The sequence below is a fragment of the Mytilus galloprovincialis genome, chromosome 3, assembly GCF_965363235.1.
Source record: "Mytilus galloprovincialis chromosome 3, xbMytGall1.hap1.1, whole genome shotgun sequence".
NCBI classification, from domain to species: domain Eukaryota; kingdom Metazoa; phylum Mollusca; class Bivalvia; order Mytilida; family Mytilidae; genus Mytilus; species Mytilus galloprovincialis.
The window spans coordinates 96,795,228-96,817,447 of NC_134840.1; the positions used below are offsets into that span (position 1 = coordinate 96,795,228).

At 33.4% G+C, this 22,220-nt stretch overlaps 1 long non-coding RNA gene across 2 annotated transcripts; it reads right to left on the reverse strand.

Annotated features, from left to right (window-relative positions):
• Positions 1-8,947: 8,947 nt before the first annotated feature.
• On the reverse strand, positions 8,948-20,423 carry LOC143069473 (uncharacterized). 2 transcript variants are annotated; one of them, XR_012976409.1, is made up of 4 exons: positions 20,399-20,423; positions 19,084-19,143; positions 10,959-13,017; positions 8,948-10,422 (listed from the first exon to the last, which is right to left on the reverse strand). It is a non-coding gene; the product is annotated as an uncharacterized LOC143069473 (long non-coding RNA). The 2 variants fall into 2 exon arrangements; XR_012976408.1 differs by lacking the exon at positions 20,399-20,423 and having other exon boundaries at positions 19,084-20,362.
• Positions 20,424-22,220: the final 1,797 nt, after the last annotated feature.

Here is a 22,220-nt window from a genome sequence, read left to right on the forward strand (position 1 = left end):
CCAGGATTATAATTTAAAACGCCAGACGCACGTTTTGTCTTCATTAAAAATTCTCGGTTATTTCAAACCAGTTAGTAAGATTACTATCCGGATGAACTATATAGTTGAACAGAAATTATGTTGAGAGCTCTTTCAATGTTCATAATGTGTGATAACATTTTGTAAACATGGTAAACGAATTTGAGGTTTGCTATACCGCAGTTTATTTCAATACACTTTATGATAATAACATTATCTCAATCAGAATGTATTTTTTTGTAGTGTTTTAGGAAATGAATTTACTATACATCAATGTATTATTTGCATAACATGAAAGTTTTAAAAAGGCGAATATTATGTTGTATGAAGTCAATAATAATGTAGTCTATTGAATCCCACAGTTTCTTTTGCCTTAAATAAGTAAATGAAAGATCCGAGACTACTGTGGATTTACTCATTTTAGTGGATACCAATGTTTTGTGTATTTAGGAAAACATACATGTTGGTGAATATTTAATTTCGTGGAAAACTTAAACCGAGGGAAACACATCAACTATAAGAAGAAAACAAAGGAACAAAAGAAACACGGAAGTTTCAACAAAAAACGAACGCCAACATACATAGTAACTATTTGATAACAACTGCCATATTCCTGACTTGGTACAGGACATTTTAAGAAAAAATGGTGGGTTGAACCTGGTTTTGTCGCTAGTCAAACATCGCTTGTTCTAGCAATGTTAAAAACAGCAATCAAATGATAATTTTCCATGACGGGAATACAGTAAAAATAAATGCAAAAACACTCAAGACAGAGAAATACATAAATATATAAATAATATAATAGTACATTCAAACATGTTAACCACAGAATAACAAAGAATAACTAAAATTGATTTTAGACAGCGTTCATTATCACTGAACTAGTATATATTTGTTAAGGGGCCAGCTGAAGGATGCCTTCGGGTGCGGGAATTTATCGTTGAATTAAAGACCTGTTGGTGACCTTCTGTTGTCGTCTGCTCTATGGTCGGATTGTTGTCTCTTTGACACATACCCCATTTCCATTCTCAATTTTAAAAACAGCATTATAGAATTACGAACTGTGTGTCCGTCACATGAATGTATCAACGCCACTAAAAGTAACGTCACAGGTTAATTTAAAAGTATATATATATAAATAAAGATTAGGTTTTAATAATGTTATTTGATGTATTTTATAACAATTAGAAAAATATTGATATAGAATTGTGTTAGTAATTGTGCAACTAACTGCACTATCTAACTATGTCGGTTTTTTTTCAAATCAAACTATGTAAAACTAACAAATAAATCATGTGTTAACTAAAACCATACAAATGAACTGGGTGATTAATATTATCTTTCCTTTTATATAGTACGAAAATAAAAAATAGAATCACAAGTACAAACGATAAAACACAAGACAAAAACAATGGTTGGTTGAACCTGGTTTTATGGCTAGCCATATCTCCAGTTGATATGGCAAAATTAAAAGATACAGCATAAACTAACGCAAGAATACCAATCACAAATAGAAACACAAAAAACAATACAATAGTCGCTACAACATGCAAACCAAAGACTTCCATTAACTACCTACAGACAACACAGGACATCACTAACAGTGACGTATTTCATAACGAATATACAATCTTCATAAAATTGTTTTCACAATACTAGTCAAAATAATTATCATGATAATGGCGGTTTTGATTTTTTTTTTTTAAATAAATGCTGTGAAGACGTCATTATTATTTTCGACTAACACAAAACCAGGTTTAATTAACCGTTTCCTACATAAGGAAATGCTTGCTCCAAATCACGATTATGACAGACGTTTTCCATTTGTTTGATGTGTTTAAGCTATTGATTTTGCCATTTTATGGGTTAGGGTTAGGGTTTTATGATGTACTCGGATTGAATGGCCGTTTTTTAAAAGGACCCAGTTATTCAAATAATGGACTTTATACTTTATTTAAAAATTCGGGTATTTTAGTGAAAAGTTTGTATCTCGTCCGTTGCCTTGCTTTCTTTGTTATATTTTATATAGTTGTTAAAATGTATAGTTACGACGTCAATATTTGACGTTTACCTCCTTTTTTAATTTTGAGATAACCTGATAATATAAAGAACAAAAGAGCAGTCCCAAAATTTAAAAAAACAGGGTTTAACTATATATAGCGGAGGGAGAGTGGGTATTTTCGAAATACTCCTCTCTAATAATTTTACGTCTGCTCTATATAAAGTTAAACCATGTATTTCGATGGTTTTTTTTCTTTTTTTGTTCTATATAGTAGCAGGTACATGTATATAATAGTAAGCGAGATTTCAAGTTTAAAAAAAAGTATTCTCAATTGATGACACCATTTTCTGCCAATAATTATAGAAGTCAGTTAGACGTTGGATTTATAGAAACGTTTGTTCGTTAAAAAGTAAAAATTGTGTTTGGCAACTTCGCTGCGTGTGATAAACAACAGTTACAGTTTGTCTATATTTTAGTGATAAATACATTTTGTTTTGGCATAAATTTTGTTCTGCTGAATATTTTTTAACTAAGGTAATATGAGGGGCCTGTAAAGTGATGCCTGAAGCCATCCGCAAACCAATGAAGAATTTAAGAACCAAACGATTTGTTCTGATAACTTTACTAAATACTTGGAGAGCTAAATCGTGCTTTTACAGTTGATATTTTTATTAGTTATTAAAATTCATGTGCCTATCTATAAGTACAGGTTATGATTGGATGGCTGGCATTACAAAGAATACAAACATGTTGATACAAATAAGACTGTCTAAAAGAAACACAGATAAACGGAGCTGTTTTTTTTTTTTTTTTTTTTTTTTTTTTGTGATAGCCATTTGACGTGGCTCTGTACTTATGAAACCTGTCGTTGTGCTTTTGTATTATCTTTCATGTTTGCTTTGTCGTGTAACATTTTTTTTTTATTTGATACATATGACGAGGCTCTGTACTTAAACATCTCGCTATTATGTTATTGTTCTATTATAATTTTTGTATTCTGGTCTTTCATATTTTGCTTTGTCCGTGTGACTTTTTGTGTTTCTTTTATACATAATGAAGTGGCTCTTTTTGGAAGAAATATATAATAAGCATACAGACAAGCGGTAATAAGGAAACGTAAACTTCTCATTTACATTCTGCAGAAGGTATGCCTAAAAGAACTATAGACTTTATTCTTTTATACTTTAAACGACAAAGTTGTTTTATATCTCTACCTGTGTGACGTTTAAGTCAAATACGCAGAGCCGATGTTGATCTGGCCATTCGGTCCCAGTACTTAATTTTTTTCTATCGTTTATGGGTGGATTTAACATACATAAATAAAATTCAAAAATAAGAAAGCAATGAATGAGGTTTTTAAATTTGATATATGCCTTTTTGTGCTTTTTGTTAAATATCTATTTGTTTTTATTGTGATCGAGATACTTGTTGTCCTTGTACATCCTGCCATTTTGTTATTGTTTATGATATTCTCGTATTCTTGTCTTTCATTTTTGCTAATGTGCTTTGTCTATATGCCTTTTGGTATAACATATTGCGTGGCTCTGTGCTTATACATCTCGTTATTGTTCTATCATAAACATGTTTGTATGCTTGTCTTTCATTTTTGCTTTGTCTATATGCCTTTTTGTGTTTTGTTTTTTATACCTATATGACGTGGCTCTGTCCTTATACCTCCCATCATTGTGTTATTATACTATGGTAAATATATGTATGCTTGTCTTTAATTTGTGCTAATATGCTTGGTATATATGCCATTGTGTGCTTCATTGTTACATATTTGTTTGTCTCAAAGCGACAACAACCCCGACCATAGAGCAGACAACAGCCGAAGGCCACCAATGGGTCTTCAATATAGCGTGAAACTCCCGCTGGCTCCTAAACAAATATGTCTACTAGTTCAGTGATAATGGACGTCATACTAAACTCCGAATTATACACAAGAAACTAAAATTGAAAATCCTACAAGACTAAAAAAGGCCAGAGGCTCCTGACTTGGGATCGGCGCAAAATTGCGGTTGACTGCTGCACCCCTGTTTTTGACATTTTTACCTAATACGTCTGTTTGTTTGTTCACGCATCGTTGTCACTACAATGGAATTTGATGCGACTATCATACAAGTGAGAGATTCATCTAGCTATAAAACCAGATTTAATCCACTATTTTCTACATTAGAAAATGCCTGAAACAAGTGAGGAATATGACAGTTGTTATCTATTCGTTTGATGTATTTTATTTTTTGATTTTGCCAATCGATTAGGGACTTTCAGTTTTGAATTTTCTTCGGAGTTGAGTATTTTTGTGATTTTATTTTTCACATAAACATATTTCTTCTTGTTCTCATTTAGTCACCTATGTGAGGGTTTGTGAAGTTATCAGCCATTTGTATGACGATATTAAGATGTTCGTTCTAACGGCAGAGTTCGGAAAGAGTGACCTTACCGACCCAGCAACACTTAAGTAATTGCAGATAACTGGATCACAATGTCGTTGCAAAGAATGCAAATCAAATTCTGGTATTTAAATTGAGTTCATATTTATACCAAGGAAATGCATTTTAAATAAAAACAAAATAGTACTCAAGTGATGATTTACACTTAAACATTTTGTTTCGTAGAATCTTTAAAAAAGGCCACATGTCTGCTTACCCATCCGGAGCACCTGAGATCAGCCCCAGTTTTAAGTTGGGTTTGTGTTGCTTAGTCTTTCTTTAGTTTTCTATGTTGTGTTTTGTGTACTTTTGTTTGTCAGTTTGTCTTTTTCCTTCTTTTTAGACATAGCGTTGTCAATTTATTTTCTTCGATTTGTCATCCATATTATAATTTTATAATTTTACACTTTTTATCGTTTTTGTTCAGTTATTACATGTTCAACAAATTACATAATGTATGAACATACTGAAAGTATCGTGATTAGAACAGAATTGAATTAAATTCGTTAAAAAAATATTAAGGGAAGATTGAAAAATAAGGCAAAAAGAATGAATAACAAAAACTTCCATCAATGTAAAATTATCGGAAATTGATGAGACTGTCATTAAAGTGAGAGGGTTAGCGCTATAGAACCAGGTTTAATCCACCATTTTCTACATTTGAAAATGCCTGTACCAAGTCAGGAATATGACAGTTCTTGTCCATTCGTTTTTGATGCGTTTTGTTATTTGATTTTGCCATGTGATTATGGACTTTCCCAATTGATCTTCCTCTAAGTTCAGTATTTTTGTGATTTTACTTTTTTTTTTCCAATTATACACGAATATACGATAAAATGGATTGTGACAAAATGACGTTTTAATCCCGTTCTATTGTTTAGGAGATATTAAAAGCTTCAAATAAATAAAAAAAAAAAAACATACGCCCGTTTGGTCTTCAAAAGAATCATCAGTGACGCTCGAATAAAAAAAGTTGATAAGGCCAAACAAAGTACGAAGTAAAAGAGCATTGAGAATCGAAAAATTCTAAAAGTTGTAAAATACAATTTATGTATAATCTATTTCTGAGATAGAAATTAGTGTTTGTCAAACTGATATATATTCAATGAAATTTTTCAGATAAAGTGTGTTGTTCAAGTTTTTTTGAAACTTTATATAATTTTTCAAAGGATCAAAGTTAACTTAAACGAGTCAGTATTAGTGAAGGTGTTTGGTGCCGCATTTAACTATACATCTTTATTTGTATTTGTAAAATTATCAACGGAGTGAAAACAAAAATTTCCGGTGATAAATTGGGTATCATATTGTATACTTTAATGCAACAGATACCCTGAAATGCACTGAAACAAATTTACCAATCCACTATTTTTTACATAAGACAATCCCTGTACCAAATCAGGTTTGATAGTTTGATCTTTTTATTTTACCATTTGATTAGGGACTTTCAGATTTGAATTTTCCTCGGAGATCATAGTTTTTGAGATTTTACTTTTTACTTATGCTTTTTATATCGTTTGTTTCCATTATAACCTTTTGCCTTTTTAAAATCTTTACATAAAATTACAACATAAAATTGATTGACTTTCGACTTCCGGTTCACATTGACGTTGAGGAACGGTTCTTGAAACAGACGACTGTCGAGTTAATTGTTCCGCCATGCATATTATTTGTTTAACAAGCTCATCATTTCCACTTTTTCTATTGTTAAATGGTTTATATCTCATATCGAATTTGTTAAGCAGTTGAATAGAGTTTTTATCGAGAGTTGCAATGAAGTCTTCAAATTTTGGCTCCAATATTCCTTGATCCTGAGAATCTGATATCCACTCGTCTAAATGAGTAAAAATTACAATGGTCGCCTTTTCAAAATCTTGACCAATATATCTGATGTATTGATTAATTAAATTGGTTTCCTCCTCCGTGAAACGTCCAATCTTAATGCATAAAAGATATACGATATTCCCCTTAGACTTTTCCGAAATATGTTTTCGTAATTTTACACTTTCCAATGGTGAAAAAATATCTGTTCCTGGAGTATCGATCACACGCAGGTATCTGTCAAACCGAGATGCCCTTTCTACTGCGCATGAGTTAGTTTCGATTTGGTATCCAAATTTAAATGCTTCGTTAGATCCAAGTATAGTATTGCCAGTTCTGCTTTTTCCAGATCCTTTTCTTCCAAGCAGAACCAAATTAATGGTCTGTTCTGAAAATTTGGTTTCAGTAGCCATGTTGTACTGAAAACATATAAAACATACATAGCCATTTCAATAATCCGATTGCTAAAGCAAACCAAGTAAAAAAGAAACATGGATTTACTGATTGTCGCACTCAGATTTGTATTTAAGGTGGATCCTCGATATATATTTCCTCAGATAGAACTTTTCTATACTTCGCCAAATAATGATTCTTCAATGCCTTTTTACAAAAATATGATAAAAATTAACGGTCACTGTGCTATTTTTCAAGCTACATATCGTGCAAAATTATATAAAGCTTTATTACAACTATCGCATAAACTTAACATGATCCAAGGAAATAAGGTCACGGTCATATAAACCAAGCGAGAAATACGTGTACATGGTGTACACCTTACAAACATTCAATACACTAAATATAGTTGTCCTATTGCTTACAGTTTCTAAGAAAAGACTTCACCACAAAAAAACTAATCATTGACCAATGAACCATGAAAATGAGGTCAAAGTCAGATGAACCATGCCATGTTCACATGTTCAGCCTACAATCCTTCCATTCAACATATGTAGTTGACCTATTGCTTATAGTTTAAGACCAAAACACAAAAACTTCACATTGAGCAATGAACCATAAAAATGAGGTCAATGTCAAATAAAACCTCCGAGACTAAAATGTACATCATAAAATATTTCCATACACCAAATATATTAGACCTATTGAATATAGTACAAATGTAGAAAAAGAAAAAAAACACAAAAACTTAACTTTGACAACTGAACCATGAAAATGAGGTAAAGGTCAGATGACACCTTACCATCCTTCCATACACCAAATATACTAGACCTATTGTTTATAGTATCCGAGATGTGGACTTGATCACCAAAACTGAACCTTGTTCACTGATCCATGAAATGAGGTCGAAGTCAAGAGAAAACAGTCTGAAGGGCATGGGGTCCTTTCAAGATATGTACATGTTCCGGACCATATAAGTATTTGGACCATACGCGTATAGTCATGACCATATGCGTATACTCATATGGTCCGACAATATGCGTATGGTTTGACCATATGAGTATATACTCGTATGGTTATTAACGGGCCGGACCACATGAGTATTTTGACCATATAGGTATTTTTTTCAAATATGCATCACAAACGTTTAAATAATACAATAAACTTTATCTAAAAAACATTAATGGTTACATGACAGTGTATTAATTTAAATAAAATTGAGAATGGAAATGGGGAATGTGTCAAAGAGACAACAACTCGACCAAATAAAAAACAACAGCAGAGGGTCACCAACAGGTCTTCAATGTAGCGAGAAATTCCCGCACCGGAGGCGTCCTTCAGCTGGCCCCTAAACAAATATATACTAGTCCAGTGATAATGAACGCCATACTAATTTCCAAATTGTACACAAGAAACTAAAATTAAGATAATACAAGACTAACAAAGGCCAGAGGCTCCTGACTTGGGACAGGCGCAAAAATGCGGCGGGGTTAAACATGTTTGTGAGATCTCAACCCTCCCCCTATACCTCTAACCAATGTAGAAAAGTAAACGCATAACAATACGCACATTAAAATTCAGTTCAAGAGAAGTCCGAGTCTGGTGTCAGAAGATGTAACCAAAGAAAATAAACAAAATGACAATAATACATAAATAACAACAGACTACTAGCAGTTAACTGACATGCCAGCTCCAGACTGCAATTAAACTGACTGAAAGATTATGATTTGCATATGAACATCAGGCACAATCCTTCCCGTTAGGGGTTTAGTATCATACCATCATAACATATATGAGAAGAACATAACCCGTGTCATGCCAACAACTGTTTTTAGAATAAATGCAGGCTACGTTAAAATCAAATATTGATGCTCAAGTTAATTTTCATCGCTTATTACATTCTTGGCATGTAGGCTTATGGTGACATTTACTTCCATACGGTTACGGTAACTTTTTTTCGCATTTGCACGTCATGGATGTGCACGGTCTTTTTCAGTTACACCTGCAAGTGAAAAGATAGCCTTCTTTGCAGCTGCGTGCAATGATGCCGATGTTTTGGGTTATTCCGATGTGTCTGCGGTATTTATGAAGCTCTAGATTTCAAATATCGTAATATGACTACAGTACACAATATTCACAAAACAGCTTAAATAAAAATAGTTTCCTTGCCAGTGACTTCTTGTGTAGCAGTATATTGAGATTTTTTTGGAAGTTATCTTTTCGAGTCGACATCGGTTTAAAATGTGTTTATTATAGTTTTGACTAGGTAGTAAAATAAACTATGTGAAACTTCTTATTTTTATTCAGTTAATCTCTTGGGTAATAATAATATGATAATTAAAAGACCTATATGATACTATATGAAGAGTTAAGAAGTATTCAAAGTAAACCGTAACAGAGTGTTAATTACCCCGACCATACGCGTACGGTCGGACCATATGAGTATATACCCATATGGTCATGACCATACGCGTATGGTCCAAATACTCATATGGTCCGGAACATACATACCAAATATGGTTATCCTATTACTCATAATAAGAGAGAAATTACATTACAAAAAAAATCTCAACTTTTTTTCAAGTAGTCACTAAACCATGAAAATTGGGGTCAATGACATTGGCCATGTGACAGACGGAAACTTCGTAACATAAGGCATTTATATACAAAGTATGAAGCATCAAGATATTCCACCGTTTACAATGTAAATAGTTATCAAAGGTACCAGGATTATAAGGCTTTTCAGAACTAGCTGACGCTGCCGTGTCACTTTCCCTATGTCGAGATTTCTATGACAAAATTCGCAGGCTCGACAATAACCACATTGTCACCAGTCTATTTGTACTGATTAGTAGATTTTAGTATAGTAACACAATTGAAAGAATTAAACCAAAAAGATTTTGTATCACATACTAACAGCTGAAGTCAGCATTTCTTTTATTTGTCTTATTGTATATTCTCACTAAGAATACCAAATCAACGACCATTTAAGCTTTAAGTTCAATCATTGCCGAATACTTTTCCTTGAATGTTTCGCAAACATCTAAAAGCCATTTCTCTAAGATAGATTGAGTAGTTTAAAGCCATATCTCTAAGATAGCTTGAGTAGCTAACGGTAGGAAAGTTGTATGATATGTTAAACCCTTGCATAGAATTGGCAATTGTCATTAGTTTTAAGGTCCACTGCGTTTCTTCTCTCTTTTTCTGTTTGTTGTTTACAGGTAGATATCTGTTATGGAAACGTCGGAAAATTGTCTTGGTTTGTTCGGGTAAATCGTGAAGATAACTGTCAAACTTTGGGTTCTCGTCATTGCAGTCGTTCATGTCGGACTCCCATTCATCCAAGTGAGTGAATACGATGATAGTATTATCCGCAAAATCATCACCAAAAACTGCAAAGTACTGATTTATAAGCGAGATTTCATCATGTGTCAGTCTTCCTATAGATACACAAAGGAGAAATATGATTTTACTTGGTCCTTCTTCCGGTAAAGCTGATTGAATGTCCTCAAAATCCTGTTTTTCAAACACGGAAACGCCAGGAGTGTCGATTACACAAACTTCAGCTTCAAGTATTTCCGTTAACTTAGATTCACACTTTTTAGACGTTCTTTTGGAATGAAAACCAAACTCAAACGCTTTATTACAACCGATAATTGTGTTTCCTGTTCGACTTTTACCAGATCCAGGTCTGCCTAAAAGCACGAAAGTGTTAACAGGTTTCACCCAGTCTTCAATCTCATAAGAAGCCATTGATGACTGAAATTAAACGGGATCATCAAATAATTTAAAGTTAAGGATATCTTATCTGGAGAATTATTTATTTTTCAATGAAAGACCTTTCATGTGTAATGTATCATAAAATAATTCAGAGCTTCAGATAAGGGTGAAGGTTTGTACCTTTTAAACCGTTTTAACCCGCTGCATTTGTTAGAACCTGTCCTAAGTCAGTAATCTGGTGTTAAGTAGTTGTCGTTTGTTGATGTGGTTCATACGTGTTTATCGTTTCTTTTTTTTTTAAATATATTAGACCGTTTGTTTTCCCGTTTGAATGGTTTAACACTAGTCATTTTCGGGGCCCTTTATAGCTTGCTGTTCGGTGTGAGTCAAGACTCCGTGTCAGAAGCTTCTTCATGATAAAACAATAGCATGTAAACCAAAACAAATCTTTTCTTATCTGAAAAGTTGTTTCTTTTTACAATTTTAAGAATAGTTTGTCTCGATTTTTGTGCATGATTTTGTATTTTTCTCGATTTATTCGCATTTAATCGGGATAAGGTCCGTATGTTAAGTACCTTTATTTCAAAAGTGTTAATCTTTGCTGCAAAACAGTCGATTCTTTTGTCATTTTCCCCTGTACTTCTCTGTCACATTATAGCTGTTTATACATATATGGACAATCGGCATGTTCCAGAGAGACACAGCCAAAGGACACAGAATTGAGCAACAGTACGGCCTTCAACAATGACGAAAACCTATACCGCATAGTCAGCTATAAAAGCCCCTGAATAACAATTAATAATACGATCGAAGATTTCTTAAAAACTAAAATGGTCAGTCCGACAGAACGACGTAAGTCAAACAAATCAGACATATAATAACACACCTGCAAATACAGAATGATATAAGAATTCTTGGTAAAATCATAGAGGGTGGAAAGAATGAATAAGTAATAAATATAAAAACAAGAATTTGTCAAAATTAATGGTTGTCCCAATTGAACTATCGTTTTATATGTTCAGTGGACCGTAAAATTGGTGTCAAAACTATCCTTTGGCATTTAAATTAGCAAAGTGCATAGCAAAGGACAGATTGTACTAAGTTTCAAGTTGATAGAACTTCAACTTCATCAAAAACTACCTTGACCAAAACTTAAACCTGCAGCGGGACAGACAGAAGAACAGACGAAAGAATTGACAGACGAACGAACAGACGAAAGAACGGACAGACGGACGAATGGACGAAAGAACGTAATGACGGACGAACAGACGAAAGAACGTAATGACGGACGAACAGACGAAAGAATGTAATGACGGACGAACAGACGAAAGAACGTAATGACGGACAAACAGACGGACCCACAGACCAGAAAACATAATGCCCATAAATGGGACATAAAAATAAAACATTGATTTGATGAAATATGAAAACAGCCTTCTCACAGGCAATACAAACTATGAAATATAAGGGAAAATTCACAGGCACGGGGACACATTTTTTCTGCACCCAAACATCACGAATGTGTTTTATCGTTACTTTTCACCCGAAAATGTTCTAGTAAATCTGATCAGTAGCATCTTTGCAACTGGACAAACATAGTTAACACTGCTTACAGTGGAGGTTCGGTATATTTTGACACTAGAGTTCCCAATGGAAAAGACTATTCATAACATCCATAAGGATCTGCCATAATTTGTCCTTTAAAGAAATAAATGCTCTGTCAATGTTCGGTGGAACTTTATTTTTAACGACAATTTGGTAAAACAAAGATAACATAAATATCAGCCGTCGAATTCTAACATGATTCAACAAATTTAACAATAACATCAGCCGTCTAATTCTAACATGATTTCAACAAATTTTAAGGCAATTTTACCAATAACACCAATTACTTCCAAAACTTTTAAGTAAAACTCCTCACTATTTTGAACAACATCTCTATCTTGATTTTCTTCCTCCATACGTTCCTGAAGCATCAGTTCAACCTTCTTGTAATCTGAATTGGTGTAGCAAGTATTTCCATTTTGCTGCTGAACTGACGAAACAGTCATTAAAAGCTCCTTTATTTGATTATCGTTTTCTATCCCTCTTCTCCTGTTATTAAAAAACAAGTACCGATTGTCGCACATCCTGAGAAAGTTTTTAGGATACTCTGGAAGAGAGCTTATAAAATTTGTTTTAGTCTGATTTTCATTTTGTTCTATGTGGTCATCTAAAAGTTGATCTAAGTGCGTGAAGATTACAACGACGTATTTAAGCATCTCCTTCCCGAAATATCTAACAAAGTGTTCAAGTGTGTTTATCTCTTCCTTTGTAAACCGAGCCACTCGAATACAAAGTATGATAGCATGAGGACCAGGTGAAGATAAGATTATGCTCCGTTTTACTTCTCGTTGAATTGTCTCATTGTCTTGGTTAGTATCAAAAACCCCGGGTGTATCAACCACATCAATTGTCTTCCCAAATCTACCGGAAGTCTCCTTTTGGCAGATTGATGTAACGGAAGAACCATGATCACCGTACTTGAATGCATCCCTTCCGAGTATCGAATTTCCTGTCTTACTTTTTCCAGCACCTGTTTTCCCTAATATTATGATTCGGAGTTCGTCAGGGTTGTCCATTATATACTTTTCCCTGAAATGAGCAAATAAGCTTTGAATTCATCATAATTCATCTTCCTTAAATACATTTGTCTTAATACTTTTGTCATGTCCAGAAAATTGAACCAAAACTCACCGTGTGGATCGTAACCGTTAACTATGGAAGATGCTGCTGCTGACCATTAATTTTATGTTGACAGTCCTAAATATAAAGCTTTAACACAAGTATCACATAAACTTAACATTATCCAAGAAAATGAGGTCATGGTCAATTTAACTAAACCGGAAATACATGTACACCGTACAATCATTCCATACACCAAATATAGTTGACATATTGCTTATAGTTTCTATGAAACAAACTTAAATCAGGAAAATCATTGCTAAATGAAATATGAAAATAAGTTAACGGTTAGATAATACCTTCCAGACAGACATATTTAAATCAGGTAGAGGAAACTCTTGACCTATTTTTCATTTAAACATTGTTTTTGGTACAGAAAAACATTTTACAATTAAAAGAATTTAAAGATAGACTTGCATGCACTGTGCAAGATCAGAATAAGTGCACATCCCCTAAAGTAGAGACAGATATATATGCTAAAACCTATATAGATAAATCAAAGATTATGTAAAAAATGCACCTTAGATAAAGTTGAAGACGAAGAACATTTTATATGTCAGTGTCCCCTTTATAACTTTTTAAGAAAATAATTTTATGATAATATTTTAATAGGTTGTAAACATTTTGAAAGTTAATCACAAGTGCCAAATTTAATTGGCTTTTTATTCAAGAAAACCTAGAGGTATTGAAAAATATTGCAATTTAAATTAATAAATGTTTGAAACTGAGAAAACTATCAATATATTATAGATATTGTTTTATCTAAGACGTTGCGAATATTTGCCTGTTGACAATAGATATATTGTTATGCCTTTTTTATGATTATGGCTCTGATCTGGCTGTGGTTCAACATCTAAGAATTGAAATAGTTAATAGATATAGGAAGATGTGGTGTGAGTGCCAATGAGACAATTCTCCATCCAAATAACAATTTTAAAAAAGTAAACCATTATAGGTCAATGTACGGCCTTCAACACGGAGCCTTGGCTCACATCGAACAACAAGCTATAAAGGGCCTCAAAATTACTAGTGTAAACCCATTCAAACGGGAAAACCAACGGTCTCATCTATATAAAAAACGAGAAACGAGAAACACGTATAAATTACAAGTTAAGTTCATATTTATGATGTAGGTCAACATTATTGTATCAATTATAAAAATCATTGTATTAAAGGGAAACTTCGCAAAAAAATCAAAAATTGATATTATGTTCATTCAGTATAAAAATGCTCAAATTCATAGTTATTAAAGTTTTATTCCGCTAGATAAGCGATCACCATCGATTTTAAATTTAGAGTATCAATTCTCTGCGTTCGGCCATTTTGTCTTCTTTCCCGATTAATAACAACGATATGTCTATAAACCACAAAGGAACAAAACTACAGTAACCTATGTAGTCGTAATTGCGAGTCGATATCTTGTCAATCGTACGGTTTTTTTATCCGACTAACTGACTTGATACGGAAAATATTCTTATTTTTTTAAATTACCATGGTCTGTTGTCTTTAAACTGTTGATATTGGAATTAGGTAAAAAGTCAAAGTTGAAATCATAAATAAGTGTTCCGTGAAAATTGTTTCCGAAAATCTAATTTGTTCATAATTATTTAAAGTAATAATCTTTTTTCAAATAAATTCTGATCTTCCCTCATCTGATCACCAGCATGGCTGAAGGTATTACTTCCAAAGGTATTGTGAGGGGTGTGAGGTGACACGTCCAGGTATTCAAGCGATTTCCTGTCGGGCTTGCAAGTTCATGCATCGTTTCACCTCTGCAGGTATTGATCAGTGTACACGGCGGATAACTTATAACTTTCCATTTTGAACTATCAGATGTATAATATACAACTCTGTCTTACTAGTCAGTACTAAACTCATACGCTTGTTTATAAATAATATTTCTGGTGTAAAGAATATTATTCATCAAAATATAAATAATACCCAAAAAATAAGATTTGATGAAATTAAAATTTATTTAAATATTTTTTCCAAGGGTGAATTTGGGAAAATGTAATATATACTCATTGTCAATAGTGAAGGACAGATTGGAACATACCAGAAATATTGATTTAAAAAAATGTACGCACTTGTCGACGATTCGTTTATACGACTGGGTAGAAAGTTACGGAACTATTATATAGCGCAATTTAAAATATATACATGTATACATTGAACATAAGAAAAAAAACATATATTTTGAATAAATTGGGGTAAAAGTTTTGTAAAAAGACTAGTCCACGTATGCCAACAGTATGTAATCATCGAATGTCGATAGACTATTGTATACAAGAAGAAGAAGAAAAAGAAGAGAACCAATTTGATTTAAATACAGGTCGATGTATAATTTGCTTTGGGTCATCGAAGTTGTGGACATAGTAAAATCACAGATTTATATTTCAATAAGATTGTTCTCGAACAAAGGAAGGAATTCGTCATCACAATTGTTATATATGCCACTGGACGAACACTAATTATCCCCAAGGGATGTGAATATTTTGCTGGGAAACTACTGGGAAACTATTGAGTCTTTTTTTTTAAACATCGTTAAAAAGATGTGTGTCTAAGGTGGACGCCACAATAACCCTGTAATACTAGTACGAGAGTATAGCATGTAAACATTCCTTCTCAATAATATGGTTGTATTGGAAATCTTTTCATACAGATTGACAACTCATGGTCCGATATGCATGTAATATTTGCCACATGACGCCCATAGTTCTTTCTACCATCATCATCTTATTCTTTGATATTGCTGTAAACATCGATGGTTCACACCCAAATAAAATGGGAGTAATGTACCTTCAGAGCTTTTCCGTGGTATACACTTGTGAAACTAAATATATAGACGAAATTTCTGTATTGAAATGAATCTACATCTTCAAATAACGATTTTGAGTAATCACCTTACAAACCAATATAAACGTATGGCAAGATATAACCATGAAGGAATTTAGTTTTTGTCAGACGCAAGAACTCATCACTATCATAAACATATACGTATATATGCAAGCAGTTTCAAATATCAAGAACAAGCGGTCGATGTCGATAGTCCGTTTTCTAACTGTTCAGAGTTAGACATGTCACTTGTTCATTCTTGGAAGCCTTCATATTCCCCGTCCAACGATGGGAACTCTTTCTGGTTGTGTTGACTATAAATGCTTGTATGGTAATTCTGTCGTTTATCTGTACAAGTGGTTGTATTTCCTCTCCTTTCCCATCAAACAAACTAACGAAACGCTACTTGTCTGCTTTCTCTATAGAGCTCATCCTCAATGGCGCTTATACGTCAGGAAACTTACATGTATACTAATAATGATTGTTTCAAAAACAACGATGTATGGACGAACTATTCTAAATTCGTCAATATCAGTTATGCATGACTAAAATATAAGTTTTATTACAACTACTGTATTACTTATTTGGATTAATGACGGCTATCATGTTCAACATTGCACAAATATTATCATAGAATTTTAAAAAAAAAGTACAAAAATCCTCAAAAAAAATAATGCCTTAGCTTAGTTCATTGGTATTCTTTTCACAAAAAGTTCGTGTAAATGATTGTCAAATGAATTTAATTATGTAAGAATGAAATGTTAAAAAGAAACTAAAAAAAAGATCATGCATGTTGTATGTTGTATTTTTTTCAATTAAAAACTTTAAAATTGCGATAGTTTTATGAGCATTAAACAGCCAGATTTGAATACCAGTTAAGAAATTCCGGTAAAGTCAATGATATCAAACAGATGTGCAATGGTATATCAAATTGGGAAATATTGCATTTAGTTTTTATTAAAGATTAAAACTACTATTTTTTACTTCATATTTGAATCTTTACGCCAATTAGAAAGTAATCCAAAATTGTTTCCTTTTATTTTTATACACTTTCGGAATTATGAATCTGAATTTTATTTTCAATTAATTTACACAATTTAATTATTGTATCTTTATTCTCATCGTGTATTAAATCTTAGTGTATTAAATACAGCATACTCTTTCTAATCCTTTCTGTTTATCCTTTCCAAATAACAACATTCATACCTGTGTACGCTTGAACTCACACCTGCGGCTAAATAGCTACAAGGTAAACGAATTGACCTCAAGCCGAGAAATATACAGTGACCTTTACAAAATAATATACACACTCTGCTCACATATTAGTTGCATTGAAATGATTATCAAAACAATAATGGTAAATAGAACTGAAATATTTTCAGTTCAATATCAGTAAAAATGTTCAATAAATATTTTATGAAAAAAATCTCAACAATAATTAATGAAATTTATTCGAAAACATTTACTAGAGATAATTTTATAGGAGTTTAATTCAATCAATACAAAACGGTATATGCATATTCATTTTCGTTCATTCTTATATTGTGGTTAATAACTACGACCATTCGTCAGCTGTGCGCTTTTAATTACGTATATTGTCGATAAGCTATAAGAGTTAAACAGATTTTATTTTTTCCCAGAATTCAACAAATCGGGCTAAAACGTCACGACCCACTCGAGAATTCAACCAAAAAAGTTACAAATACTTGATTTTCTCCGTTATTAGAAGGAATATAAATTTAAAACTTTGCAAATGTGTTTTTTATGTTAAGATGAACATAATTAGATGATAAGTAAAAAATCGCGGAATTTCCCTTTAAATTACTTTGCTCTTCATGGGCCCTTTAATTGGAATAAAAATATCTTATCTTATCTTAACATCAAATAAAGGTGACCTATTGCGTATGGTGTAAGAAAAAACAGTCCAAAACACAAAAAAAAAACTTAACACTGAGCAATGAACCATGAAAATGATGTCATGGTTAAATAAAACCTGCCAGACTGACATGTGCATCGTAGGATATTTCCATACACCAAATATTTCTGACCTATTGCATATAGCATTACAAAACAAGACCAAAACACAAAAACATAACTTTAACCACTGTTCCATGAAAATGAGGCCAAGGACAGATGACACCTGCCAGTTGGACATGCACACCTTACAATCATTCCACGTTCATAAACATATGGTGTTTTTTTCAAGTCCTACTTGCCCTTTGTATCCAAATTGTAATGTTGACCCTCTCCTCCAATCCCAACCCGGCGCATACATTTTTTAATCTCAATAGACAGGGTTTCTTTCAACGGATAGGACTGTTTTGTTAGGGTCATTTGATCAGATGCTCCTATCTGGCTCCCAATTCTTTAGACACTGGTCGACTTGATTATCAAACATGCACGCGCCGTGTCCATAGTCAATCATGTAATTGCGTCCATTGCAAGTAGTTTTATTCGTCTTTATTTTGAAAGCAATATGACAATACCTTGTGATCATTTAAAAAAAAATAATGCTGCAAGAAACTTTAATTAGAGGCTTTACAGCCACTGCTGCTCACCTAAACCAATATGCATCTATAACTATGATCACTCCCCAACATAATAAATGAACTAGAGTTCATAACTAAAATCTCTTTTTTGCCTGTTTTGTACTGCTGGTATTTTCTCTCTGTCTACAACAGTTTTGCACGAAACACAAAAGTTTAAAAATCGCCATTTATGGGAGATATCTTTGTATGGGTGTGGAGGTACGACTTAGAAATTTTAACAAAGACTAGATCGTGTCATACTGGTTGTTTTATCTGTAAATACTTTTTCTCTTGTTTCTTTTTTTTTTATCAAATCGAAAAATAAATTGGTATAACCAATATATAAGGGCAAATATTGCTTTCAGGAGATGACTGGAAATTTCGGCTACCTTGACCTATTTGTGGTGTTTGTATTTCTGATAATTTTTGCTAACAAAGTTCTCGTTATCTTTTACAATTTTAAACAAAACACAAAATTGTCTTTGTGTCGTCCTTTTAGGGCAATTACTCCAATTTATTACAATTTTAGCTATTTTGACTAATGTGTAGATCTTGTCTAGCCGGATAACTATCTTACATAAAATACTAATACTCATTAAAGTTATAAACTTACCAACCGAAAGTCGTTTCACACTTGAGATGTTTTAGTGTCTTCTCAAAACACCAATCCAATCTAGAAAATACGCAGAAATGACGTTTAAACCAACGATTTCACGCTGGTGCGATTTAAAATGTTCGCGTGTAGATTAGCCGAATTTGTTCATTTTGCGTTTAGCCCCATTATGCAGGTCAACTTTCTTAAGTCACACAAGGGTACATGTACCAGACAACAAATTAGCACCATTTGATTCAATAAAAACTCGCATAATACTTGTGTACCTTTTTGTTCATGGGTGAAGGTCGATTTTAAAGAATATACTGTAACATTCAACAAAGTTTAACAAGACATAAAAGCGCACTTAAATGTAAAAACGGTACTTAGATGAGTCTTAACTAAAAGAGCCAGCAAAATTTTTAGATAAACCCTTTTTGACACGCCACCGCTTTTCTGATTTAAATAATATAATAGTTAGGTTAAAAGCATGTCAACTGGAACAAAATCTCAATATATCTAAAAATATATTAAGAAATTACAATAACTATTTAAATATCTACCAGTACCATTTGTCCTGAACATGCATGCAATATTTGCCACTGGACGTTATACGAAAAAAAAATCAAGCAATACCAGTACTCTTTATTCATGTTATTCTAATAATTGTAATTTGATCCTGCGGCCCATATGATTGGATTATTTCCGGTCTTTCAAAGCCTTTTTGAAATTGGATTGATTGATGTTGAACGCCACTGCAGCAGTCTTGGGCATATCATGGAGGCCAAATTTTCATTGCAGAGAAACAGAAGAACCACGAGAGAACTATCGTAGGAAGATAACAGGCGACTGTATAATTATTTTGTTCTAGCTGACAACACACTTTGGAATTAATTTCAATGCAAGGTGATCTTAAGTAAGAAAAATGTTGGTTCGGATAGAAGTCAAGGCCGGGCGGGACTAAAAACTCAGATTAGTAATTGTATGATAATTCGAAAATATATTAGAATTTCGGTTCGTAACTAATATCAATAAAAGCAAATGTTTAGTGTATACATACCTCAATGAAACAAGTTATATATATACAAACAAAAAAGATTTTAGCGATTCTTTTCAACTCCAATTCCTGAACTCATAAGTGCCACCCCTGATATCAATGCATATTGTAAGTGGCGAATTTGACATAAAACCATGATAAAAAAAATGTGTACAAAATAATGAACGACATTCAATACTTAAGTATATGCGAGTGACAATTTTCCTTCTTATAAAATCAAGAAAGTTTTTGAGAGAAGGGGATTTTTTGTTTATTATTGAATAATGAAAATAGTCTTACCTAGCTTCGAATGCAACGAGTTGACCAAGACTTCAAAAACTATTTAAGGGTATACTATTTAAATACAGATAAGCTCCACCCTCAAATATAGGCGGAGATTTGTAAAAATTGAAACATAAGGTATTTAAAGCCAACAACCCGAGTTTAAGATTTATAAAAAAAGAAGTCATAATATTGAATTAAATGTAGAAGAGAACAGCAATTAATACGGAAATAAACATTTTGACTTTATTAAAACATCTCATCACATTTGTATGCAAAGCAAAATCGAAATAGAAATAACTAAATATCATTTGATCATGCATCCCGTTATTGTGTTATTGTGCTATTGTAAATATTTGTTTTTTTTTTTTATTGTTTTTCATTTTTTGCTTTAATGTGTTTTGTCTATACGCCTTTTGTGCTTCTGAATTACATATTTGTTTGATTCTCTAGTGATTAAGATTTATACACAATGTTGACTACTGTAACCCTATTTGTGACATTTTATATATTATGACTGTTTGTTGTCAATATAATGGAATTTGATGCGAGTAGTGTCATAATGACAATTCTGCCGCAAGACCATTTTCCATGCAGAAATCCTACATCAGACCCCAAATTTGGGCCCCCGGGATGCAAATGGGTCTTGAGTGAGTCGGGGATGCTGAAAAAGTGCTTGGAGGTAAGCTATTTGGGTGTGGAGGGTCTTTTTTCGACGGGGAAATACCTCGTCGGAAAAGATTATTTTCTTGCGTAATTATTAGTGAATTATCTCCCCTGATTTTCGGGAAAAAAATTGCGTTCTTTGCAGATATTTTCGCACCAGAGACCAAGGAAAGGAGAAAGAACCTACCAGAATCCCTAAAATATGCTTCTGATGAGATTTCAGTAATTTTTGTTGGGGTCCAAAGGTATGCAGGGGGAAATTTTGCAAATTATTTTGGCGATATGCAAATTTTCTCTACCTTCTGCAAGGAAATCCTTGGAACAACGTAGTATAAATACCAATCGAAATCATATAGTAATAATACTATGCACAAGCTTGGTGATTTAGAAAAGTCACCATCTCATCTTAAAAAATTAAAAAATTTTAATAGTATAAATAAAATCATGTCATCCAAGATTATAATGGATCGTCTTGGAGATTCCGTCTGCGAAGATAGCAGACCAACTTCATCTCCCGAAATGCAGAAATTCTGCAATACCCCATTGAAAAGGAAGAAGGAGCAACTTTGCAAAGGCAAACCGGGGAAAGATGGACTTTGCTGGAGGCACTCCCCGCGGCAAGACGATACATTTCAACCGATCGGAGGGAAATTTCGGGTGACCGAGACCATGGGGGAACTTAGGAAAATTGCTAAGGAGGAAGGGGTGAGGGGATATAGTAGGAAAAATAAGATGGATTTGGTGCGGCTCATTGAGTCGGCGACCGACCGAAAATTCAAGCGTCGGGAAGTACTCACTAGGAAGCAGCTCAAGGCGATAGCAAGGCGCAGGGGGATCACCAATTTCTCCCGGCTGAAGAAAGATCAGCTGGCTGAGAAGGTGAAGCAGAGCATTGAAGAAGCCGCCGACCAGATCGAGATTGCGGATAAGCGGGAGGCCGTGGGAGGGATATTTGGCACGGTGGACATCAAGCCAAAGACGCAGCTGGACGTGGAGACTTTCATAAGGCTAAGCTGGGGGAAAATCCGAAGCACGATTTCGGAGGGGCTGGTGGAAAAGAAAGGGTTGAAAGTGGAAATACTACTCCACGTGGAGATGGTAAGGATTATCCCAGCGACCAGTGAAAATAACTACGCCAATCCAATATTCCGATCGGCCTCGAGGGTAATCCTCG